This window comes from Peromyscus californicus, unplaced genomic scaffold, assembly GCF_007827085.1.
Source record: "Peromyscus californicus insignis strain IS unplaced genomic scaffold, ASM782708v3 Scaffold_10__1_contigs__length_136768540, whole genome shotgun sequence".
Taxonomy (NCBI): domain Eukaryota; kingdom Metazoa; phylum Chordata; class Mammalia; order Rodentia; family Cricetidae; genus Peromyscus; species Peromyscus californicus.
The window spans coordinates 122,011,455-122,039,284 of NW_026294391.1; the positions used below are offsets into that span (position 1 = coordinate 122,011,455).

The window sequence follows — 27,830 nt, forward strand, 5'->3', positions numbered from 1 at the left end:
TTAGGCCACAAAACTTCATAGCTATCCTGTGGGACATGTGGCCCAGGGACAGTGGGTAGTGTAGACAAATTTCTATTATTAAGTAAAGACAAACCTGGGAGCCAGAAATTTGGGTGAATGCTGAAAGATCAGAGAAACAGAACAAGCTACAGCTAACCTCACCTCGCCAATTCCTCAGCTGTTCTTGTTTCCTCACACTGGAAGCCTCTGTGTCCTCATCCGAATGGATCTCAGCTGAACTGCTACTAAAAACTAAAAGCTTTAAAAGGACTCTAGGTCTTGGTCCTCATGTCTTATATACCTTTCTGCTTCCTGCCATCACTTCTTGGGATTAAAGGCGTGTATCACCATTCCTGGCTGTTTCCAGTGTGGCTTTGAACTCACAGAAATCTGAATGGATCTCTGCCTCTGGAATGGTAGGATTACAGGTGTGTATGTGTGCCACCATTTTCTGGCCTCTATATCTAGTGGCTGTTCTGTTCTCTGACGCCAGATAATTTATTAGGGTGCACAATATATTGGGGGACACAATATCACCACAGGGTAGGATAGCCCTGATAGTGGCCTTGTGCACACTGACAGTATCATTCTGTTTCTGCTGGTAGTTTGTTCTGTTTCCTAGGCCTGTGGTGACTGGATGGGATTTTTGTAGGAAAACAGAATGGGGAGATTAATTATCTGTGAGCCCCTCCTCTGGCATTCGAATCCTCCTTTTGAGAACAGGCCAGCACCAAACACCTGTTTCAAATACAAAGTATCATGGCTATCTGCCCAAGGCTATTTCCAGGTGGGTTGGACTGAGATCCCAATTTCTGTGCATAGAGACCATGAACTAGGTTAAAATTCAGTACAGCATAGTTACCACCTCACAACTACAGGCTTAAAACGGGGCACAGATGAAGAATGAATAGCTTGCATAATTTTCAGGATTAGAAAAGGAATATACTTAACTAGGCTTGGGAAATTAGCTTTATCCTTGATAAATTGAAAGTAGGGGATTTTCTACAGCAGCTCCAGCAATTATACTGCAATCAGTTATCTATCCAGTGAGTTTCAACCCTTTCCAACCTAACACAACATTCCTCACTATTTTTGTCCTGACTACCCTTCAAGACTAGTAATCCATTAGAAGTAGACTCAGTTCTTTCAGGGAAGCAAGAAAAGGGGCATACTTGCTACATGAGACACATTACAAAATTCTCAAAATCTCTTGCCAAAATATGCATTTCTGAGTATCTTTTATTAGCATAGTCAATTTTCATGATTAACTTTAGTAATTTGGAAGGCATAGAAGATAAGAAGGTACTGCATTTCACCAGATATTGCTTTAGGTAGACTGAGAAGCACTGTGTAGGCAAAACTGTGTAATAAATACATTATAGAGTAACTGTATAAGGGTGAGTATCCTCACTGGTGAAACATTTGGGGCCTACCCATAGGGAAAGAAATGAGGGAGCAAATGTATTTCCTAATGATATATAGGATTATCAAAACAAGTCAAATTTGGGACAATTATAGCAAATATAAGGCACATTATCACATACTTCCTAAAAATGGAAACCAGGTTATAAATAAACAGAATTTAGAGGTTAAAATGGGGAAAACACAAGACACCTGTTCAGTAATGGCAGGGCAGAGGGAGATGGAAGTTACAAAGATATGATCCTCCAAGAGTTAGCTCAGACAACCTAGCTAACACAAATTAAACTTGTGTGTGTGTGTGTGTGTGTGTGTGTGTGTGTGTGTGTGTGTGTGTGTGTGTGTTATATCCCTGAGTGTTCCCCGCCCTATAGTAAAAGACATTGGTTAATAGAATGTCATTGCCTGTAGCATTTCAAGACTTTAGTTCTTGCTTAGCTATGACATTGGCAAAGTCAAATGTTTTTCATCTATCTAGGGCTTGGTATTTGTATAACACAGAAAACAATGGTAAAAGGAGATTGTTTTAATAGTATTTACAATGTGATAAATGTTTATGTAAAATGCAAAGTTATATCTTGGGGTATTTAAATTAAAATTTGCCACATTAAAATCTGATTCATCTTGAAACAACAGCATGATCTTCATTTGAATTATTACACGGAAAATTATATGGCAAATATTTTCTCATTCATTTAAAAAGAGTTGAACATTGTTTGCCAACAATGTGCCTCATCCTAGCCTGCTATATTTTTAACTGTTTATTTTTGAATAAGGACATTTCATATACCATTAAGTTTTTAATTGTTCAATAATTGCTGTCCCAAGAGGCCATATAACTGCAGCTCCAGAATCCTGATAGGAGAATAGAAGATAGAAGAGCTGCAGCAGTGTCCTAAAGAGGACTTGTGTGTCAGTCAGTGTTCTCTAGAGACCAGGACGTATAGAATGAATCTCTCTTTATATATAAAGGGGATTTATTAGAGTGCCTTACAGGCTGGAGTCCAGCTAGTACAACAATGGCTGTCAACAAAGATATGGTCCAAGGATCCAGCAATTGTTCAGTCCACGAAGCTGGGTGTCTCAGCTGGTCTTCAGTATACATAAAAATCCCAAGGAAGTAGTCTCTAATGCCTGTGAAAGAATGGATTTGCCAGCAAGAGAGAAGGCAAGTAATCAATGAGAGAACCATATTCCTTCTTCCATGTTCTTTATATAGGCTGCCAGCAGAAGGTGTGGTTCAGATTAAAGGTGGATCTTCCCACCTTGAAAGTTCCATATTAAAAGTGGGCCTTCCCACTTCAAATGATTTAATTGACAAAAAAAATCCTTCCTAGGTATACGCAGCCACTTGGGTTTTAGTTAATTTCAGATGTAGTTAAGCTGACAATCCAGAATAGCCATGGCAACTTGTGAATATGACAGAGGAACTAGTGCTAGTAGAATCCTTATAAAGAAAAATAGACCAGGCTTGTTGATTTTAGTAGTGCCACGTCTCTACTACTTAACTTGGATATTAAAATTATTATGCAGCTATTTCCTCTGAATTAAAGTACTCTCTCCATGAAGGGGGTGACAATGTCTTAAGACTTACTAAGATCATGAAAGTTGCTAGACCCAGTAAGTTCAGAAAATTTTAAGCTTCACAAGGCCCTTTGCCAAGGTCATATAAAGAGTAAACACAGTTCTCTGTTGGGGCTGCTTACAAGTTGGACATGGAGTTGTGTGGTGGTATTTTACTTGTACTGAAATGTGATTTTAATTGTATGTTAATAAATAAAGTTGCCTGGGGGTCAGAGCTATTAGAGCCATAGCAAGTGCGTGGCAGTGGTGGCACACGCCTTTAATCTCAATACAATAGAGGACCTGGAGAGCTGTACATACAGGCAGTGACGAGGCAGTCACGTGTTTGGGTTTACAACCAATGAGAAGGCAGAACAGCTAGACTATATAAAGACATACACACAGGAAGTAGGTCCCTTTTGGAGAGCTCTCTTGACTGAAGAGGATCGCTGAAGCAGGAAGGGTGAGGCTCTTAGCTCTGACCTCTTGGCTTTCTTCTCTGAATCGGCTCTGTGTTTCTTATTTAATAAGACGGTTGGTTACATCTACAGAGTTGCAGAGATATACTTTTCCTGAGTCATTATCCATTTTGAGTTGGGCTTTTCAGTGATATAGTTGGCTTGGAGTCATCTACACTCCTGAAAATAATCTCAATAAACTTGAATTGATTATCTTTGGCTTACTGATATCTTACCTTGATAAAGAGTTGTTTCTATCAAAATAAAGATGATGAGAGAGCATAAATGCCAGAAAAAGATTGCAAAGGCCAACAAAAAGACTCAAGTAGACAGATAAGGAATTTCTTTCAAGCCTGAAATATTATGAAATAAATTCAAGATAAAAATAGAAACCTTAATTTGGAAGAAAAACTTAAAATTTTGAAGGAAAAAAAATCAGGAAAAAATTGACACGCAGAAAAATCAAACAAACAGAAATTCTGTAAATGAATCTGTCAACCAATAAATGATACATCAGAAATATGACCAGGCAGAACAAATCTCAGTGATGGATGGAAAGGTTGAGAAAATAATACATTTAGACACATCTAAAGAAAACAATCATTAACAATGAGCATACTTCCAAGAAGTCTGGAATACAAACAGAGCACTAACACTAAGAGTCCATGGCATAGAAGAAAAAGTTAAGTTAAAATCAAAGGTCTAGACAATCAATTAAATGAAATTGTAGCCAGGAATTGCCCCAACTTAGATAAATAGCATCCAAACACAGATTGGAACCCCAAATAGACATGACCAAAGAAAAATTTCCCTACAGCATGTCATAATGAAGATATCAAAAATATAAAGCAAGGAAACAATACTAAAAATTATAAAGAAGTATGTTTACCAGCTGGCATGCCTAAGCTGTTATACTGAGAGGAGTCTGGGCACACAGGATGTGAATTCACAGCCAAGACTACAGGCAAGCAGATGGCCACAGGCAAGAAGTGGCACAGAGTCCACTTGCTACTAGGCTGAGAAGAGATTTTCCCAACAAACATACAGAGAGTATGATGCCTTAACCTCTACAAGTCACTCGTTTTTGTCCACTTTCAGCAAGTCTGAGTCTTTCAAATCTACCTACTGCTTTTCAGTTATCTACTTGTAGTAGGAGGTGTTGGGGAACACCTGTCTGTGTTCAGCCTCAGGGGCTAAGTGCAAGATACACCACTGCAAGGGAGGTGGGCTGGGCAACAAGCACAAGAAACTGAATGTGGGCAGCTCTCTATACTATTATACTTAAATTATACTACTATGTTTAAGCCTTTGTTCGCTAGGTACATGGAGGTGCTGACTGACAAAGAATGTTGGATTATCATAGATCTATGTAGAAAGTACTATGACACAATTTTTAATTACTCCTGACATGACATTATCACCTCCCCTCAAAACATCAAAAATCCAGGAATTGATGGCTAAAGCAAAGTATCTCATTCAAGGGCTGGCAAATATGTGTCAGATTGACACACAGGACAAGAAAAGCTCCTATCAGCCTAGGGGCAACATCCCCACTATCATATTCCTGAGGAAGGAGAACAGGCTCATTGAATCCATGGCCAAGCCTATGGTGAAGCTTCTGTACAATAGAAATAAAAACAAGTAGTGCTTAACTAGCAGCTCTGAGGACTTGCTGAAAAAAAAATTTGAGTTATTTGACAAGCTCTCTCTGTGATTCAGAGGAGGGTACTGTTTATCAAGGATATCATTTGTGATACTGGCTGTTCCTTCTACAGCCAGTGTCATTACCTAGTAGAGGTGGGGTGCACTGCCCTTGTTTATGTCACAGAGAAGAATCAGGTCACTATGGAATTCTCAGTGTCCTATTCTATATGACCCCTCAGGTCCATGAAAACTCCATTTTGGAGACCAAGAGTCAGAGCCATACCAGGCTTCTGATAGTGAAGAGACCGGTGAATGCTGGGACTGCATGTGCTGCATACTCCATAAGGGCTGATGTTATGCCACAGCACAAACAGATTCCTAACTCTGTCCCAGAAAGAGCTCTAGGGAGGCATGACCTGATTCTTTCAGTCTGGGATGTGGTCTAAATGTGAGTGCCCCTGTTCTAACACAATGTAATGCTGGCACTCAAAGTCTGTGGTAGAAAGGCCACAAGTTTGAGACCAACCTGACTGATCATCTTCAAATTTGCCATCCTGGTCAGCTAAGTCCAATAACATCAGGAGAAGAAAGATGACTAAAATGGAACCTCTGGTTTTAACAGCATTCCATGGGAAAAGACATCTGACTAATACATTGTATGGTCACATCACCAACCCTTAAGGTCTACCAGTAGTTTTATTTTTTATTTTCCTCCATGAGTGTTCTCAGCTATAAGACATGCTGTCCTCACATAGTTAAAAGTGTAAAACCTGCCACGATGTCCGGAAAAACAAATTTCAGCAGAAATGCTGTGGTGCCATCAACTAAGGACAGCAAATTCAGAGTCTTATGCTTTCAGAAGTGCCTGCAGGGGTGACACAGGCTCAGTTATACCTCTATCTACCCCTGACATGCTTTATTTTATTTTTATGGGGTTGTAGTTGTGTCCAGTGATGAGCCTCTAAATACAGAGTAACTGGGGGTAGCTTAAGCCTTTTTAAGGGTCATTTGACCATGGAGGTACCAAATACTACAGAATGTATGAGTTCTTATGCAGGAATTTGCTTTTTATTCCTTTCTTTATTTGGCTTGGGTATCTTATGTGAAGTCTTTCCAGGGGAATGCTGTCGTGAAAAGAGCTGTTCCACAGACTGACAAAGCAGCTTGGCCACTGATAGTCGCTCAGGAAGGAACACAGGTTGTCAGGTTCATCTGTCTTGACAGCCTTTATAATTGCCAAATGGCTGCTCACAGCTCACCTCTCAGAGCTTATGGTCAGATGCCAGGTCTAGAGTTGGGCGCTCACAAGCACTAGACATTATAGAGCAAGGGAAATGGAAAATGTGACTTGTGACTTAGTAATGCGACTTTTTTTATTAGTCACATCTTGAATGTATAAAGAGCTCTGAGATCCTCATGTCAGGTAATTTGGTAATCACCTACGAGTTCTTCCAGATTACATGGAAACTAAGATTAAAATCCTTTATATGGCCAAAATCAGGCTTTGTATTTGAGGCTTTTGCACAGATCCTGGAATGTTGCAGCCTGCAGTCACTGGCCTACTTTCTCAGCTGCCATCAAGAGGCCCTTTAATATTCAGATTCCCAGCTCCCAGTATAGGCATTTCCAGTTTGTTCTTTGACCTCTACATCCTCTTTATCACCTATTTCATACTTTGATATTCAGATCTTCAGCTATTTCAATATTATCTATTTTTTTTAGTCCCAAGAAAGCATAGTAGTCTGGAGATGTGCACTTATCTTAACTGAAAAGATCTCCTTGGTCTTAAGAAAAACACTAGCATTTAATCTGTTGCTATGATCTTAGTTAGTTTTTATACTTGGACTTTGTGGCTTAGGGGTTTGTGAGATTTCCCAGTTCCATTCATAAAGTACCCTTGTCAGGATGCATTTTTCAACCTCAGGTAGCACAACAGGGAGAAACAAAAAGTGGATGAAGGTCAAACTGGAAACTTGTTATTAACAACAAATAGCAGCAGTGGGATTTGTTGAGATTGGTACATTACTATGATCATCCTGAAGATGGTACAGGTCCTGGCACGAAAGATGTTTCCTTTATTTCATAACTGCAATCCTATGTTGCTCATCCCAATTAATAGAGTTAAACACTCATTTCAAATAAAATTGTGTTATGCAGAAAAACACCACCCAGGACTTTCCTCCTGGGAACCTGATGGCTTCACTGGCCTGAAAAAAAAAGGGTAGAACATCTTCACTGTCCTTCCTGTCTTACACTGTACTTTTCCTAGTCCATCCCTAGCTTTGTCTGTCCTTTTCTGCCTTCATTACCTCAGAACTCAAGCAATGCTTCAGACTTCTGCTCCTCATCCTTTGTATCAGCCCCAGTACCTGGAGGCCTTCTCTACTTGAGAACACAAAGGGCAATTCCCCTGATCCCATCCCCAGCAGATCACTTGTTGGGGACTGTCTTCCTGATCTGCTTCCATTCCCTGAGAACTCCACCAAAATGTGAAGCAGACTTCTAATTTCTCCTTCCTGTGGACCGTTTCATGACCCCATCTTCTAGTCCACCGCCTTTCTTTCATGTAAGCCCCAAATAACTAGATACACTTTCAACCTAGACTCTAAGTGGCCACACCTGGCAGGGACACAAATAGGTGCGTCCCACTATCCTGCCTGTCCTCCCTATGATCTTACCATCCTCACCCTCACCCCTGTATCAACTTGCTTACATGTGCCCCTCATCCAAACTCAACATATTCACTACAAACTTCAACTCTTGGTTCTCAAGGCTAGGTTCCCTCAGCCCTTTCATACATGTCTTTCCAGATAATTATTTGCCTTACTGCAACCTATATACAGGATATCCTCTTCCCACCACACCTCCAAGTCTGTGTTGACACACCTCTAGGTGTGAACAGATACCCTCAGCTCTTTACTAAAGCCTCTCTCAGCCTTTTTTCCTGATACCTTTGTTCCTCTCTGTCACCCACAGGCCTGCAGAAGTACTCCCTAAAATGCAACTTACAGCCTCCACACATTCCTAAGGTCAAATGAGGGCAACAGAAACCAAGGAATTAAACACCTACCCAAGAAAGACAAGATCAGACTCACAATTGACCCACCTCCAGATGCCTAGAAAGCAGTGAAAACCCAAGAAAGACAAGACCAGATATCAACATCTAGACTCACAATTGACCCACCTCCAGATTCCTAGAAAGCAGTGAAAACACACAATCATCAATAATTAAGAAAATACATCCCCAACAGAACTCACCAAGCCTACTATAGTAGTCTCCAAGAAATGCAATATAGCTGAAGAACAGGACAGGAACTTCAAAATAGCTATTATGAGTATGTTCAAGAATCTCAAAGAGGATATGAAGAAATCCTTTAATGATGTGTGTGAAAACACAAACAGTGGAATGAAATGAAAACAGTTCAAGAAATGAAAAAGAAATGGAATCACTAATGAAACTCAAACTGAGATAAAACTGGGAATTAAAAATTTAGGAAGTTGAACAAAAACTCAGAGGTATTCCTTACCAACAGAATACAGCACATGGGAAAGAGACTCTTGGGTTTTCAAAATAAGGTAGATGAAATATGTTCCCCAGTTAAAGGAAATGTTATATGTAAAAACAAAATCTAGGCAAATATTTTTAGGGAGTCTGGGACAGTATGAAAACACCAAATTAACAAATAATATGAATAGAAGAAGGAGAAGAAACCCAAGTCAAAGGCACAAAAATATTTCTAACAAAATAATAGAAGAAAATTTCTCTAACCTAAAGGAGATGTGTAGCTAGAGTTTTCCTGCCTGGCCCACAGTCAGGACAAATCTCTATCACCTGCCAGTCCCACAGCCCCTCAGACCCAACCAAGTAAACACAGAGACTTATATTGGTTACAAACTGTATGGCCGTGGCAGGCTTCTTGCTAACTGTTCTTACAGCTTAAATTAATCCATTTCCATTAATCTATACCTTGCCACATGGCTCGTGGCTTACCGGCATCTTCACATGCTGTTTGTCATCATGGCGGCTGGCAGTGTCTCTCTCACTCAGCCTTCCACTTCCCAGCTTTATTCTCCTCCTTGTCCTGCCTACACTTCCTGCCTAGCCAATGGCCAATCAGTGTTTTATTTATTGACCAATCAGCAACACATTTGCCATACAGAACATCCCACAGCAGAGATGCTTATCAAGGTACAAGAAACATAGAGAACACCAAATAGACAAGAACTGTGAAGAAATTCCCCATGACACGTAACTGTCAAAACACTGAATGTACAGAAACAAAGAAAGAATATTAAAAGCAGCAGTGAATAAAGACCAAATAGAATAACACCTTATCTCTCAATAGAAACTCTAAAAGCTAGAAGGCTCTAGATTGATGTTTCATAAATTTTAAGAGATCGTAGATGCCAGCTTAGACTACTATACCAGGCAAAAGTATCAATCACAATAGATAGAAAAAAGAAATATTCCACTCTAAAACCAATTTTGAACACTATCTACAAGCCCAGATCTACAGAAAGTGTTAGAAGGAAAACATCAACCTGAAGAGGTCAACCAAACCCAAGAAAACACAAGGATAAATAATCTCAGACCAGCAAATCAAAATGTGGAGGACTCATACATAACAACAAAATAATATGAATCAATAAACACTGTTCACTGATAACTCTCAATATTAATGGTCTAAATTCTCCCCCCAAATGACACAGACTAACAGGTTGGATTAGAAATCAGGAGCAATGTTTCAGCTTTATCCAAGAAACATACTTTACCATCAAGGATAGACTTCACCTCAAGGCTCAAAGGATAGGAAAAGATATTCCAAGTAAATGGACCCAAGAAGCAAGCAGGTGTAGTAATTTCAATACCCAACAAAATACACTTCAAATCAAAACAAATCATAAGATATAGACAAGGACACTATATACTCATCAAAGGAAAATTCCACTAAAATGAGATTGCAATTCGAAACATTTGTGTAGCAAACAGAAGGACACCCATATTCACAAAAGAACCACTACTATAGTAAAAATTACATACTGACCCTCACATAGTGATAGTGGGTCACTTCAATACCCTACTCTCACCCATAGGCAGGTCATCCAGACAAAATTTCAACAGAGAAATGTTGGAGCTAAGTGATGAAATAAACTAAATGGACCTAGCAGACATTTACAAAACCTTTCACCCAAACAGAAAAAAGGCATACATTCTTCTCAGCAGCTCATGTAACTTTCTCCAAAATTGACCACATATGTACAGAGAGGAAGTCTCAACAGACACAAAAAAAATTGAAATAACACCTTGCATGCTATATGACCACCATGGGTTGAAGGTGGATACCAGCAACAACAGAAACAACAGAAATTATACAAATTCATGGAAACTGAACAACTCTCTACTGAATGAAAAATGGGTCAAGCCAGAAAGAAATTAAGAAGAAAATTAAAAATTCTTTAGAATTGAATGAAATGAAAATGCAACATATCCAAACCTATTGGAAAATATGAAGTTGGTTCTAAGAGACAAGTTCACAGCACTTGTGAAGGCAATAGAAACCCCATCTAAGGGTAGAGCCAGCATCTTATACCACTTGCTGTGCTCAGTTCCAGAAAGGACCTCAGGAATGTGCCATGACAACTATAACAGATACAGGGCAGTATGTTCCTGAAGACATTTTGTCTGCAGTTTATGCCCTTGAAGTTATCTAGATAATCCTGCTGAGCAGTCCAGATAATCCTGTTCAGAGGGTTGTGGTTTCCCACCAAAAGTCTAACCCAATGGTTTCAAATGTGGTTTTGCGCCCAAAGTCTAGATGAATAGTTTCAAAAAAAAAAAAAAAATCACCTTGCCCCACATCTCTTCTACCCAGTTCCAAGTTGCTAATTCCCAGTTTGTGTTTTTTCCCTTTAAAAACTCTCTACACCTGGGCTCATAGCCATTGTCCCATTTCCTTCCATCTCCTGTGTGGTGGCCCAGGTTGAACCATAACAAAAGGACACTTCGTGCTTGCATCAGAAACCAGCTCTTTAGTGGTCTCCAGGGGTTTTGCAAATTGGGCACAACACACTAAGTGCCCACATTTAAAAAATACAATAGAGAGATTAAGCATTAGCACCTTAATGGCAAACATGAAAACTCAAAAACAAAAAGCCAAAAAAAAAAAAAAAACCCACACACAGAATAGATGACAAAAATCTACCAGGTTGAGCTGAATCCCCAGAGGGATCCTTGCCCTGGAGGAGATGGGAATGGGGAGTGGGCTGGGGGTAGGGCAGGGTGGGCCGGATGGAGGGAGGACAGGGGAATCCGTGGCTGATTTGTAAAATTAAAATAAATTATAAAATTAAAAAAAAATCAAACTCTTTCTGAAATCAATAAAATAATAACAAACAAAAAACAATGCAAAGAATAAACGAAACAAAGAGTTAGTTCTTTGAGAAAATCAATGATAAATAAACCCTTAGCCAAATTAACTAAAAGGCAAACAAAGAAAATCCAAATTAATGAAATTATAAACAAAACAGGGAACATGACAGATATTGAGGTAATCCAGAGAATCATAAAGACATACTTTAAAATTCTGTACCCCAATAAATTGAAAAACCTAAAAGAAATGGATGAAATTCTTGATATATATGACCTACCAAAATTCTCATAAAGACCAGACAAGATATTTAAACATACCTATAACCTCTAGTCAAGTATCAACAGTAATTATACGTATCCCAATCAAAAAACAGTTCAGGACCAGATGGATTCAGCATAGAAATGTATCAGATCTTCAAAGAAGAATTCACACCAGTACTATTCAAATAATTCCATAGAAACAGAAGGAATATTGCTCAGTTCTTTTTTGTTGTTGTCACAATTACTCTGATTCTTGAACCACATAAAGACCCAACAAGGAAAGAGTACTGCAGAACAGTTTCCCTTATGAATTCCCTTATGAATAAAATATTTGTAAACCAAATCCAATAATACATCACAAAAATCATCTACCATGATCAAGTAAGCTTCATCTTAGATAGGAAGGAATAGTTCAACATATATAAATAGAAAAAGCAATCCACCATATAAACAAACTGAAAGACAAAAACCACATGATCATCTCATTAGATGCTGAAAAAAAACTTTGACAAAATCCAACACCCCTTCTTGATGAAAGTCCAGGAGAGATTAGGGATACAGGGGATACACCTTAATATAATAAAGTCATTTTACAGTAAGCTAACAGCCATCAAGTTAAATGTAGAGAAACTCAAAGCAATTCCACTAAAATTAGGAACAAGACAAAGCTATCTATTCTCTCCATTGTTATTCAATACAGTAACTTGAAGTTATGCTAGAGCAAAAAGATACCTGAGGAAGATCACAGGGATACAAATTGGTAAGGAAGAAGTCAAAGGATCTTTATCTGTAGATGATAGCATCCATTAGTGACCAGAAAGAAATCCACCAGGAAACTCCTACAGCTAATAAACATTTTCAACAAAGTAGCTAGATACAAAATTAACACACAAAAATCAGTAGCCTTTTTATTTACAAATGACAGACTAAGAAAGAAACCAGTGAAACAATACTTTTCACAATTGCCTCAAAAATAATATCTTCTCATAACTCTAAGCAAGTGAAAGACTTGCATAATAAAAACTGAGGCAGCAAAGAAAGAAATTGAAGATATCAGAAGATGCAAAGATCTTCCATGCTCATGAATTAGTAGGATTAATGCATAAAAATGGTTATCTCATCAAAAGAAATCTACAGATTCAATGTAATCTACATCAAAATTCTAACAAAATTCATCAAAGAACTTTAAAGAACAATTTTCTGCTTCATATGGAAATACACACACACACCACAGAAAGAGAACAAAAATACATAACAGCAGCAACAAAGAACAGGAAAGCTAAAACAATACTGAATAATAATAAAAGAAGTCAAGGTATAACTATCCTCAATCTCAAAATGTATTACTGAACTATATTAATAAAAACAACATGGTATTGCTGAAAAATAGACACATTGATCAATGAAATTATATTGAACACCCATGCGTAACTCCACAAACTTATGGATACCTGATCTTTGATAAGAAATCCAAAAACACACACTGGAAGAAAGACAACATTTTCAACACATGGTGCTGTTCTAAATGGATAGCTACATGTAGAAGAATACAAATAGATCTATGTTTATCACCCTGCACAAAACTCAACTCCAAATGGATCAAGGACATCAACATAAAGCCAGATACACTGAATCTGATAGAAGGGAATGTGGGGAATAGTTTATAGTTTGAACACACTGGTACAGGAAAAGGCTTTATAATCAAGACAGCAATAGCACAGACTCTAAGGTCAATAATTAATAAATGGGATCTAATGAAATTGAAAAACTTCTGAATGGAAAAGGAAATCATCATTCAGACAGAGAAGCAGGCTACAGATTGGAAATTACACATCTGATAGAGGGATAATATCTAAAATATGTAAGAACTAAGACAAAAAACAAAATGACAAAAAAGACATCAAGAAAACAACTCAATTTAAAAATGGGGTAGGATATAAACAGAGAGTTCTCAAAAGATGAAACACAAGTGACCAAGAAACACTAACAGAAATGTTCATCATTCTTATTTATCATGGAAATGCAAATCAAAACTATTTTGAGATTTCATCTTACACCAGTCAGAATGATCAAGATCAATAAAACAAATGACAGCTCATGCTGACAAGGATGTGGGGTAATAGGAACTAATCAGTTGTTGGTGGCACTGAAAAGATGTATAGTCAGTGTGGAAATCAATGTGGCAGTGCCTCAGAAAGCTGAGAATCGATCTACATCAAGATCCAGCTATACCACTCCTGGATCTATCCAATAGCTCTACAATCTACTACAGAAATACCTGTTTATCCATGTTTATTGCTGCTTTATTCATATTAGCCAGAAATTGGAAACAGCCTAGATGCCCATCAATTGATAAATGGATAATGAAAATGTTATACATTTACACAATGGAATATTATTTAGTTGTTAAAAATAAATTATGAAATTTGCTGGTAAATAGATGGAGCTAGAAGAAATTGTCTGGTGTGAGGTGGCTCAGACTCCAAAAGAAAATATGGTATATATTCTCTTATATGTATATGTGGATATTAGCTCTTAAGCCTTTGATAGGTGTACCACAAATGATATAAGCCAAAAGATAGGTATAGAGTAAGAGATGGAAGTGAGTAAGCGAAGGAAGGATTTACTGAGAAGAGGAAATTTAATATATAGCTATGAAGAGACAGCAGCAGGGAAGACTGTAAAGGAAGGATTAAACAGATCAGAGGAGGGAAAGAAAGGAATACAGGGATGGCTACTGAAGGGGCCATATGTAAACCTATGACAACAGAAACTTATGTATATACATATATATGAAATAAATCTATGTGGAATCACCAAATAACAGGGGAGTGAAAGCCCCAACTAGATCTCTCTTGCTACCAAGTGAAAATTCCAGTGCCAGAAATCAGTTATAACTGACTGAGTTGTTGGCTAAAGGGGCTCCAATGGTAACCCCCAAACAACTCAGGCTATTGCCAACGCTATTGGTTGCTCTCCACAAACTGATGGTAAGGTTCTATTGCTGAAGACAACACCTAAATATCTCACTGGACAAGAAAAAGTCAAGATGGTGCCTAAATAGAATTACCATCTCAAAATGTTGAGAATTAGGACTTTGTTGAAGCATCATATGAAAACATCATTCTCTTCTGGTAAAAATAATAAAATGTGAGGTTTATCTCTAGTCTTGGATGGAGACATGATGTTCTGAGCTATGAAAAATTAAGTGTTAATATGGCTGTACCTATAAATAAAATTGACCAAAAGTATACTTTTCCAGGAATGCTGGATCATCTGAAGACATGCAAAAGAGTAGAGAGGAGTAATCATACCCTTAATGAAACAATTTACTTATCCTTCCCAGAAAATTCTTTCAATACTATATTTGTTTGCAGAGCTTCCATCCACTAGATTTTCATTTAATAATCTTATGTATCTGGGAACATCTTTTCCACACATATATACATTGAGTCCCTTTACTCAAACACTTACTATTGCTTTAAAATTTGCAGTTACTTGCTATTAGAGCATTTTTTTTCTCACTCACCTTTTTGTGTGCAATTCATGGCTTACTCAATCATAAAGTTTCCAATAATTTCATGGGTATTCAAGGTCCAAGAATTTCACAGGTGTGCCTATCTATTCCTTATGGTCTGTTTGAAGTGATTTTGGATTCTCAGACACACACACTTTAGGTGTGGTTGAATGTTATGCCTATGCTTTTGTAAATCTGTAATTCTTCAATGTACAGTTACACTCCTGAGCCATCTAACCTCTATTTCTCATACTATTTCCTGCTGGATGAGGGTGCTGTATCTTATGTGGACATAAAGAAAATTTTAGGCTTATGGGGTAGTCTGTGAGGCTGAATACAGCCTTGAGCCAGTTGCCTTGAAACCATTCTGGATGTTGGGTCATCTGGGGCATGGTGTCATCATAGAACTTTCAGGGGGTCTTGGCTGGTCAAACTTGATGTATCTTAATCTGGAACAAATCCATAGCCTCTGGCTTTCTGTGGAAACAAAAGCAGAGCCTCCTTTCCAAAGCAACATATCCTTAGATCCAAATTTTGAAGTCAAGGTACTTTTAAAATATACATATTGGTTTAATTCATCTGACTTTACAATCAAATGTCTCTCTGCAGTTAAAAATCCCAAAGACAACATAATCCAGTTTCTCTGCGTGATATCCATTTATATGTGGCTTATTTTTTATATTACTTTTACTTTCTCTTTAAAGACTTTATTTTAAAACTATTTCTTTATATAACTGTTTATATTTCTTTTTTCTCTCTTCCAAGCCTATGTACATTTTTACAAACATTGTAAACTCTTTAGAGGTTTATTCCACCTGAATCTGTCTTATTGTGAATCCATTGCTTTAAACTGCAGCAGCTAGTACTGAAGCAGAAGTCTTGGCTGCTAGCTCTGCCCAATTTCGCTTTTCAACATGGTGGAGATAATTTACCACCAGCACTGGGAGCCATGGTGTTCGCTGACTCTGGAAGACAGTGTGTCTATGTTTCTATCCAAGCAGTGTGTAGCCCAGAATCCTTTTTTTAATTAGCAAAAACTATATCCAATACACAGCATAGTGCACAGCTTGGAGACACCTCTGTGTAAGACAGTGTAGGTCAATCCCACATGCCAAGAACCTGCCATAGAGTAGCTCAGACCCATAGGCTGTCGCTAACTTGAGAGAGACAACTAGGAAGCTGTTTTTAGCTCTGTTTTAGAATCTTCTTTCTCAGGTTTTAGATGGAAACTCTTGACAACCCATTGGGTGCCATTTGTAGCTGAAGTTTTTCCATGTCCCAATCTGCTGGCAGTCGCTCAGATCCAAGCAAACACACAGAGACTTATATTACTTATAAACTGTATGGCCATGGCAGGCTTCTTGCTATCTAGTTCTTATATCTTAAATTAACCCATTTCTATTAATCTATACCTTGCCACGTGGCTTGTGGCTTACCAGTATCTTTACATGTTGCTTGTCATGGCAGCAGCTGGCAGCATCTCCTACCTCGCCTTCCACTTCCCAGAATTCTCCTCTCTCTTTGTTCTGCCTATACTTCCTGCCTGGCTACTGGCCAATCACCATTTTATTTATCAATCAATCATAGCAACACATTTTCACAGCATACACAAAGACATCCACAGCACTCTGCCACTGAAACACACACACACACACACACACACACACACACACACACACACACACACACACATCTTTATGAACTGTTAACTGCCTATATATCCTTGGGGATGAGTGTGGCCACATGAACTTACAACTAGAAGTTGTCCTAACAGGTAGAAAATCTTGAAGAAGGACATTACCTCATGAATGTTCCACCATAGTAACTGATTATGGTCTCTATATGTTTGGGGAGAGGTATAACCTTTTGGGATACTCCTCACAGAAACTCTTAACTGTCTAGAAGTCTTTGGGAAGTGTTGAGGCCTTGTGAGCCCTCCCCTTTGTAACTGTTAACTGCCTATATGTCTTTGGGTAGGGGAATGGACTCATGACCCTTGATTCCCATAGAAACTGTTAACTGCCTGTAAATCTCAAGGAGAGATGGGGCATCATAAGGCCCTACCCCAACTAACCGTTAACTGTTTATCCTGGGGCAGGGGTATAGTTTCATAAATTCCTCTCCTTCTCTACAACAAAAAATTAATGGGTACAATCTTATGAAATTGTCCTTCAGGTCAGCATAACTGCTAATAATTCAAGAGGGCAATATGTATGTCATACCTGGAAAACAATATTCCAAATAATGAGACACTCTTACTCAGGCGATATCTTACAGATTATCTAACTGATATTTCTTGAACATAAAAGTTGTAAGAAACTAAAGAATAAAAAAGAAAGGCAGATACTGTCCTAAATTAAAAGAAACTATAGAGTGCTACTTTGGACTTAATGTTGGAACAGAAAAAAGCAAGTTAGATGATGTCTCCTTCCTCTCTAAAATTCATAGGCAGTTAACAGTTCCTATAGTGAGCAGAGGTCATGAGTCCATGCTGCTTCTAACGATATTAGGCAGTTAACAGTTATGAGGAGGGAGGGCTCACATGAAATCCATGTAAATACAGGTTAATAGAGAGTTTAGTTTCTTAGTATTCATGAATGTACTATGATAATGTGAGATACTAACAGAAAATGGTGTGGACTTCATTATGATCTTTCTTAATACATGTTCTTTTTCTGAAAAAAAGTTGATCATAATGTATTTTTTCTTTTATATTTGAAACCATAACATATTTACATAATTTCTCCCTTCCTTTTCCTCCCTCCAAACCCTTCCATTTTAATTTCATAGTCTCTTTTTTTGATTAATTGTGTTTACATGCATATATGTATATGTGTATATGTAAATATCTATATATTCTCGAATATAAACTGCTTGGTCTGTACACTATTATTCGTATGTACGTTTTCAGGACAAATCATTTAAAAATCATTCTAAATTAAAATTTTCATTCACATAAAAATTGAAGAAACCAAATTATGACAAGAATATTAAGATTTTGGATGCTTATGTATTGCTGATGGGAATGCCCAATTGTACCAATGCTTTGTGAAATGCTTTGATTGCTTATAAAGTTAAATGCACAGCTATCTTATAAAACTGTCTCATTCCTAGGTATTATATAAAAGAAATGAGTTAAATTCATTCACAAGCTACAAGTAAAAGTATAAGAAAACATTTTTTTACACATAATCATCAACCAATGAAAGCAACCCAAATGCATTAGCATACAGTAGTACATCCTTAACTTGAATACTCCTTAGCAATAAACAGGGAAAAAAACCCTTTCATTTTATGCGACATTCTGGAAAGTGTAAAACCATATATATAGATAACAGATCATTAGTGCACCTGTTAGAATATGGGAGTTACTTACCAAATAGTAGATAAGAGAAATTTTAGGGAGTGATGAGAATCATTCTGTAACATGCCTGTCATCGTAAATACATGAGAGTTTATATTTATAAAAGCCATAGAATTATGCTCCCAAAAGAGGATTAATCTGTCTTTGTTTTAAAATGTAAATATGTGGCAAAAAAAAGTTGAAAGAAAATGATTGGATGTGGCATTTTGATAATGTTATAATAAATTACAACCTAAAGTACTGGAATGATATAAATATTAGGCAAAAGCTACTAAAGCCAAAATAAAATAAAATGGTAAAATTACATTCCTTTTGAAAATCAAAAGAGAATCCTACAAATTTATAGAGGAGATATAAATACACATTCTCCAAAAAAAATAAAATTGGGACCTAAGCTATTAATAAAACTATGACTATTAAATTACCATGTAACATTACAGATAAAATTTACTAAAAAAAAGATTAGTAACTGTGTTCACTGATTTAATATTTTTCTTAAATTGCAATGCAAAGAAAATATATCAAAATATGAAATTTGATTTAAAAAGTAATCAAAGGAAATTTCTAATTTCAAATGTGTATGTTTGAGATAGAAATGACAAAAAGCAATTGTATAAGTATTTATCTCAAGGAATTAGAAAAATACAGCCAAATTAACCAACTGAGAAATAGTAAAGAAACAGGGACTAATAAGAGGACAAATTTAAAACAGGAAAGAATAAATGAAAAGATTACTGTTTAATCACTGTAAATGACCCACCTCTGGAGTGATCTACTGAGAAAAAGAAAAGTAATAGCAAACATCAAAGAGAAGAGAAGCTATATTGGCTTTTCATTCACCTAATCTAAAAACATAATACTATACCAATAAATGTTCCATAAGAATTGATGAAGAACTGAAATTTTTAAAATATATTTGAGGAATAGAAGAGTATCTCAGAGTTAACTTTAAGATGCAAGAGAATGCTGATAAAATACGATGTTAAACATTTGGATAATTCTAAAACAAAATTATTATTATTATTATTATTATTATTATTGTTGTTGTTGTTGTTGTTGTTAGAGAAAATGTCCTAATCTTTGCCTGTGTGACAAACATCAATAGACTATTGTACGGAGAGAATTAGTTGAAGAACATTGGAAAATCACACAAAAAGTAATAGTATAGCTGAAAAGCTTGGAGAAATAGAGAAGTGACTCAGTGAAAAACTGGAAGTGGCCTTGGGAGATATCAGTGTATACAGGATGTGTAAGGTTTACTGAAGGTGGATGCTATGTAAGCTGCTAGGAGAAAGTTGCTTACCACACTGAGTAAGACTTTTCAGTGATGCAGCTCTTTGGGAATCAACCATGTTCCTCCATCCATGGTTGACTCATCTATGCTTTTGTAAGCCTAATAAACAAATGGGATCATCAAGATAGATTTAGGTAGAATCATGTTAGTTTGTCCTTGGCAGCATGCTATCTTGGATGAAGAGATGTTTGTTCATGGTCTTCAGGAAAAAAAAATAACATAAAAGTTGTGTGTGTGTGTGTGTGTGTGTGTGTGTGTGTGTGTGTGTGTGTGTGTGTTGTGTATTAGAGATAGAAGAGTTCTATGTTGGAGAGAATAGGAGTCTAAATCGGTGGGGTCAGAAATAATGAAATGTATGTTGTAGAAAGGAAAGTAAAATATTGCATGGTTCTCTCATGCAGAGATTTAAATGTGTATATGAGAAAGCACAGGAAGATTTTTTTAGAACTGACAGGATTGAGGAAGGACAAGGAGAACAGTTTAATGAAGAAGGAACAATTGTATTTATGTATGATGAATTCTATTTTTTTATGCTAATTAAAAATGAAAGTTTTATACGTGAAAATATAAAGGATTATAGAGGTAAATATTTTAATTAAAAATCATTTTAAAAGAGTTTTTCAGTGAATCTTAAACAGACACACATGTGTGTGTATGTGTCAAGTTAGTTCATATATTTACCTAATTTCTATGTATTCGTGAGCCTGAAGATGTAAATACTTCAATAGTTAGATACAACAAATAAGCAACTAGGCATTACAAAATAATATAGGGTTAACCGATGAATTTATGCCTAATTTCTACCAAAACTTTCAAAACTAGTTTCCCTCAAATTTTTATATCTGGGTATTTAATATTCTAATTTATACAACTACAATTGTTAAAATTATAATATCAAAGCTAAACATTATTTTAAAACTAAAGTCTCAAATATATTTTAACTTCGTTAATACTTAGTAAATGGATCCAAGTAACAGTTGGTGGTGAGATCTTTTTATTTAAATTTCATCATTGGCCTGTAAAAGAGATGAAATACAAATGGTTTTAAAAACATCTCATTTCTTTTTTAAAAAAATCAGAGACTACTAATATGGCAAATTTTCTAGCATTACTCTTTTTTATAGTGTGAATGAGTTTCCTTACAATTTGATTTGCCTTCCAAAGGAATCCTAAAATGCATTTATTTTTTTAAATAAAGTAGTAATAATATTTTAAAGTATGATAAATATGTATATAAATTGTGAGCTAGTTCCTTATAAATATTTACTCTTACACTTTGTTTCAGTACTTTCTAGGGATAACCAATGGAAAAAAAATCCCCTTTTCAAAATCACTCTTTTATCTTCAGTCATTTATTGTTAATATATGTTTTTCTCTTTGAGCAACTTAGAGCATATCTTAAAATACTTCAAAATTGTCTTTCAACTTTGACAGTTATTGGAGAACTATCAATTCTCCCATTTTGTTCCACCTATACTGGCTTGTAATTACTACTAAAAATGCCAAGACATATTTCTAAACATACTAAATGTTCTATATGACTTTAATAAACATGTATTTAATTACCCAAAGTCTCAATTCTATACTCCATTTTTCTCAATTCTATACTCCATTTTTCTCAACTTCTGCCATAATTCAGACAGTGCTAGACATTAAAATCACTTGTATTCTTAATCTTTTCATTGAGATAATAGTATTTATGCCAAACTGTTTAAGACTGCTTTACCATAATATTTTGAAATTATAGATATTTTTCAGTTCACTAGTAACATGAATAAAACTGACCTGTGGATTAGGTGGATGCTTTCCATCTAATGTTCGTGTGTGGCATTTTCCAAAATGGCCGCATTCTATTTAAAGTAAGCTGTAATTGTTACCCCTTCTACGAAAGAAATGGAAGAAAGCAAAGCATAGTTTTGTGAAGACTACTATCAGAAACAGGAGCAAGATCGTCCAGGTGATCATCATTGTGACAAGCAGCCGCTCATTTGAATCAAAATCTAAATCTTTGTCCATGAGTAACGGAATTGTGGGAAGTTAGTGGACAGATTAGACAAGAAGAAAAGGAGCTAAAGTCTCCTCAAGCTTCAAAATGCTTCTTCCCTTCAGCCAGGTTTGTGAGAGATCTGCAGGACTTCATGTCACATTACTTCTTACCTCACAGGCCCAATTAGGTGTGCCAATTATCATGTCACTGCCATGAAGGAAGCAGTAGCTAGGGAAACCTGTGAGGGGCAGAGGGTGTTTACCCTTGACCCAAACCTCTCTTTTACTAGTTTCAAACAGCTGCAGTATCATAAATATAAAAAGAATAGAATAATTTCTACTTTTTTCTTTCCTACCTCATCCTATTTTTAAAAAGATATGCATAAAGTCCACAAATTTGCCATATTTTTTCTACTCATGGATTTTTTTTTTTTGAGACAGAGTTTCTCTGTGTAGCTTTGCGCCTCTCCTGGAACTCACTGGTAGCCCAGGCTGGCCTCGAACTCACAGAGATCCGCCTGGCTCTGCCTCCCGAGTGCTGGGATTAAAGGCGTGCGCCACCACCACCCGGCGGATTTTCTACTAAAATCAACAAATTTCCAATGACATCCTTCAAGGAATGAGATAAAAACCATCCTAAAATTAATATGAAAATACAAAAGACCATGCACAGACAAAACAATTCTAATTAGAAACAAACAACAGAGCCAAAACGTTGTATTAAATGACTTTAAATTGCACTGTAGTGTCATTGTGTCTAAAATAGCATGGTAGTAACACAAAAATAGACATGTAAATCATGGAACATAGAAGAAGACTCAGAAATATAAATTCATTCAGCTATATACACCTACTTTTTTAAAATAAAGATGTCAAAATATGCACTGGAACAAAGATAGCCTTCTTCAATTGTTGGCTGATTAGAGGTCACGGTCTGCCATGGACTGGATCTCAATAGCTCAGCAAAATGGAGCTCCCTCACTCCAGCAAAGCTTCCTACTCTCTACCTGCCCGTATCTGGAGAGGGTCACTGGACCTGGAGGACTGACCTTATCTAAAAGCTGTCTAAATCAGATGTCTGGTTCATCTTTAGCTTGACCCTTGGCACAGATTCCTGCTAAGAAGACTTGTACTAGGAGCTCTGCTATTGGACACTACTGCCACATATTAGTGCCTCTTTATGCAAATTGGAGTTTGTCCCCAGGCTCCCCAATACTATATATTTCTTATACTCTGGAATAAAGTTGAGCTGATTCACCAAAGTCTGTCTCCTGGAGGACTGTCTCCATTTGTGCTCATGGGCCACTTACAAAGCTTTCTGTCGCCCCTTCTGCCTCTTTCCCCTCTAGACCTGGTGGCCAACAGGCAGAGAGGGGAAAGAGTACCCTCACATTCAATAAATGGTTATCTACCTGAAAAAAAATTGGATATCCACCTGCAAAAAAATGCATGTCTTTTATCTTACATAAAATCAACCCCAACTGGATTAAAGATCTTAATTTAAAAGTGGAAATGCTGTAATTGCAGATATCTGCCTCCACTCCTCCCCTCCAGCTCCTCCCATAGTCCTCCCATCTTCTTTTCCACTTTGTGTAGTCTTCCTTTTTACCCTCACCTAGTCTAATTAATGTTACTCCTATGAGAATGAGTATAGAGCCACCCACTGGAGCTTAGACAACACACCATGGGCTTTATTCCTAAGAAAACTCATTCCCCTCCCCTCTGATATTACCAGCTGCCAATAGCCCCTCAGCTGAGGTAGGCCCTATAAATTCTGGAAGGTCGACTGGCTTTATCTAATATAGCTCTTATAGGCAACCACATAAGCAGCGAGTTCATGACTGTGACAGCCCTGCCATGTGTTCAGGACACTATTTTTCAGTAGTTGTCTCTGAAATCTGGCTCTTACAGTCTTTCTTCTCCCTCTTCCACAATGTTCCTTTAGCAAAATAATAGTAGGTTTACCTCTGAGGTTTATAAATTCTGCAACCATGATTTATTTTTGTCAGATACACAATGCTGGGTATGGGTGTTACCTCATGTATAGTAGACCTTAAATCCAATAGTAGCAGTTGGTCAACACCATAACATTTGTACCACTATTGCACCATGGGCATATTGATTACCTTGCTGGTCATTAGTGTAGCTCACATGGTTCATCAAGCTCTGATGGGCAGAAAATCAATGTTAATAAGCCTGTATTTTTTTTTGTTGGGGGAGTCTCTAGGATCCCTTCTCCAACCAACAAATTGAAGTAGAATATCCCACACTTAGCTCTGCAAATTTTATTTTATATACTATAGCTTCTGGTAGGAACATAATCAATGTTAATAAGCCTGTATTTTTTTTTGTTGGGGGAGTCTCTAGGATCCCTTCTCCAACCAACAAATTGAAGTAGAATATCCCACACTTAGCTCTGCAAATTTTATTTTATATACTATAGCTTCTGGTAGGAACATTATCTAACACCACCAATCCATGTAAAATATATAATCTATGTGGAATATGTAAGTATATTGTTCATACATATAATGAAGTTTATAGCACTTAGGGTTTCCATGTATGACTCTTTCTTTCTTCCTTTTTATAAAAGGTTTATTTATTTATTATGTATACAATGTTCCATCTGCATATATTCCTACATACCAGAAGAGGGCACACAATCTCACTATAGATGGCTGTGAGCCACAGTGTAGTTGCTGGGAATTGAACTCAGGACCTCTGGAACCTCTGAGCAATCCTGACTCTTTCAAACATCCTCATTGTTAGTTATTTCTCCATCCAGCATGTCTTCTGCCTTGCAACTCCCCTCCTCCTTCACACCTAAAACTTTGCCCCATAATTGCCCTTTCTCTCTTTATGCCACCTGTGTTCTATTATTTCCCTCTCTTAAACTCTCCACATATTCCCTTTCTTGCTTCCTGACTTTTCCAGGTGCCCAAACTTAAAAACGCAAATCTAAAGAATCAAATCTAGAATTCACATATAGGAGATAACAAAATGTTTTTCTGGGACTGGGTTACCTGGTTCAGTATATATTTTTTTAGTTTCCATATATCTGTAAATTTCATATTTTAGATCTTCTATAGTATGTTTGTATAGGAGCACCTGTGCACCCATGATATGTGTGGGGCAGGAGCATATGTCCTGACATACATGTGGAGGTCAGAGGACAACTTTTGATAGTTGGTTCACTCCTACTATGTGGTTTCTAGGTATCCAATTCAGGTGATTGACTCATGTGGCAAGTGTCTACCTGCTGAGATATTTCACTGGCTTAAATAATTGCTATCTACATCAACTTTTATAATATCTTCAAATTGTGAAACTTAATAACACTATAAAATAGTTTTCTTTTGCATCACAACTTTACGCTTGAGGATTTCTGACATTGCATAATAATATTGCTTTAATTGGTGAAATAAGGGAAGAGCAGAAGAGCTTGGCCTAACTGTGAATTCTAGGTGAATATATTCATTCATTTGATTCATAGTGATTTTCATGGCCAATTTTTAGGTATTTTGATTGAGTAAGGTATTACATTGCTCAGGGTTTCTCATAAATAGCTAAATATTGGCAGTTAAATCCTCAGTGACAAGTGTCAATATGACCCAAAATTTTATAAGAAATAAATTTGTCCTGATATTTAGAAATTTCTTGATCTTTAAAATATATAACTTCTCTGGAGTCCCACAGTTAAAAAAGATTTGTTGGACATGGAGAGAATTCGGAGGACTGTTAGCACATGATTAAGTCATTGGAAAATAAGGGCTGTGAGGAAAGGTTAATGGAACTAGGCTTGTTCAGCTTGGAAAATAGAAGGCCAAGAGGGGATTTAATAATGGTCTTTAAGTGTATAAAGAGCTATTACACAGAGAATGCTCACCAGCTGGTTTCAATCATCTCCTAGGACAGAACAAGGGGAATGGAGTGTAAATTGCATCACGAGAGATTTAGGAAAAATTTTCTGACAAGGAAACAGTAAGCTGTGCCACCAGTCCAGAGTTCATCTGACAGTGTATCTGGAATTGCAATCACTATACCAATTAATCTTAATTTAATATATATATATATATATATATATATATATATATATATATATATATATATATATATTTATCTAGAGCAAGCTGCTAGAGGCTCAAATAGTTTCTAGAGAAGATCACTGCTAAAATACAATTCATGCATTGCTTTAGAAGGCAAATATTATAAATGCATTATGTATCTAATGAGTTGTAAACTGAGAATATAGGAAACAACCTTAATTTGGCATGACATAAGTAATACTTGTTCATGTTGATATACAGATAGCATTGTAAAGTGCAGGTGGGGAATGAAGAGTGTGGTTGTGAAAGGGTGTGTGCATGCTTTTTTAAAGGATACGTGATAGCATGAAACCTTATTTTTTCTCAGGATAAGGACAACAGTGATAGGTCTCCTAGCTCTCCGGCTTAAGAGAAGTAAGAAAAAGTTTGTATTGTTTCAGCCAGCACTATGGGTGGAGGTGGAGATGCCCAGTACTAAAATGAAGGCAATCCAAGGGACTATTTTACCTAGTCCAGTTTAATTTCTTTTTTTAAATAAATTTATTTATTTATTTATTTTATAGCCTGACTGCAGTTTCTCCTTCCTCCTCTCCTCCTAGTCCCTCCCCCATACCCCTGTGTTTGCAGCCTCCAATCCATTCCTCCTCTCCTCCATTTCTGTTCAGAAAAAGGAAGGCCTCCCATGGAATCAGCAAAGCATGGCATGTCAAGTTGCAGTAAGACTAAGAAGCTCTTCATGTATTAAGGCTGGGTAAGGCAACCCAGTAAGAGGAGTAGTATCTCAAAAGCTGGTAAAAGAGTCAACAAAGATCCCTGTTCCCACTGTTAGAAGCCCCACAAGAAGACCAAGCTACCCAACTGTAACATATATGAAGAGGGCCTAGGTCTGTCACATGCAGGCTCCCTGGTGGTCAGCATTTCCTTTACTTCTTCCTGTAGCTGAGGTTTTCTTGTGTCCCACCCAGTCCTGCAGCTACTCAGACCCAAGTAAACACATGGAGTTTTTATATTACTTATAAACTGTATGGCCATTACCTCAAACTTATTACTGACTAGCTCTTACACTTAAATTAACCCATAATTCTTATTCATGTTTAGCTACATGGCTTGGTACCTTTTCTCAGTTCTGCCTTCACATCTTGCTTCCTCTGTGTCTGGCTGGCAACTCCTGAGTCTGCTCTTCCTCTTCCCAGAATTCTCCTTATCTGCTTATCCCACCTATACTTCCTGCCTGGCTACTGGCCAGTCAGCATTTTATTTATCAACCAATCAGAGCAACACATATTCACAGCATAGAGAATGACATTCCACAGCACTTCCCCTTTTCTGTCTACTCAAAAAGGAAGGTTTTTAACTTTAACATAGTAAAATTACATATAACAAAACAGTTATCTGGCAAGAATTACAGTTATAATATCTAGTTCATTTGTATTTGGCAAAATTAAAGGAAATAGTCTATCTATCATATATTTGTGAGTCTAAAGTTTCATAACTAATTTATCTTTTATCGTAATCAAGAAAAATTATAACTATCTAGTCTTCAATGACATTGAAGACCCCAGAAGGGTATAATATTACCTAAGTAAACAAGAAATGTATTGTAAGCAACTTCCAAATTTCTGGAAATGACAGAGATGCTGCTAGCCACTGCCAAGAGAAGCATGATGTAAAGATACCAGTAAGCCATGAGCCACGTGGCAAAGTATAGATTTATAGAAATGGGTTAATTTAAGATGTAAGATTGAGCTAGTGAGAAGCCTGAGCCAATAGGCCACACAGTTTATAAGTAACATAAGCCTCTGTGTGTTTGCTTGGGTCTGAGTGGCTGCAGGACCAGGAGGGACACAGGAAAATTTCAGCTACATCTTCCATTGCAAATTTTTTCCTCTTAGGTTGTTATGAATTTTG

At 36.9% G+C, this 27,830-nt stretch overlaps 1 pseudogene; it reads left to right on the top strand.

Moving 5' to 3' along the window:
- The window catches only part of LOC128117763 (BTB/POZ domain-containing adapter for CUL3-mediated RhoA degradation protein 2-like), a 40,359-nt pseudogene extending 34,829 nt beyond the window's left edge, over nt 1-5,530 (top strand).
- Nucleotides 5,531-27,830: the final 22,300 nt, after the last annotated feature.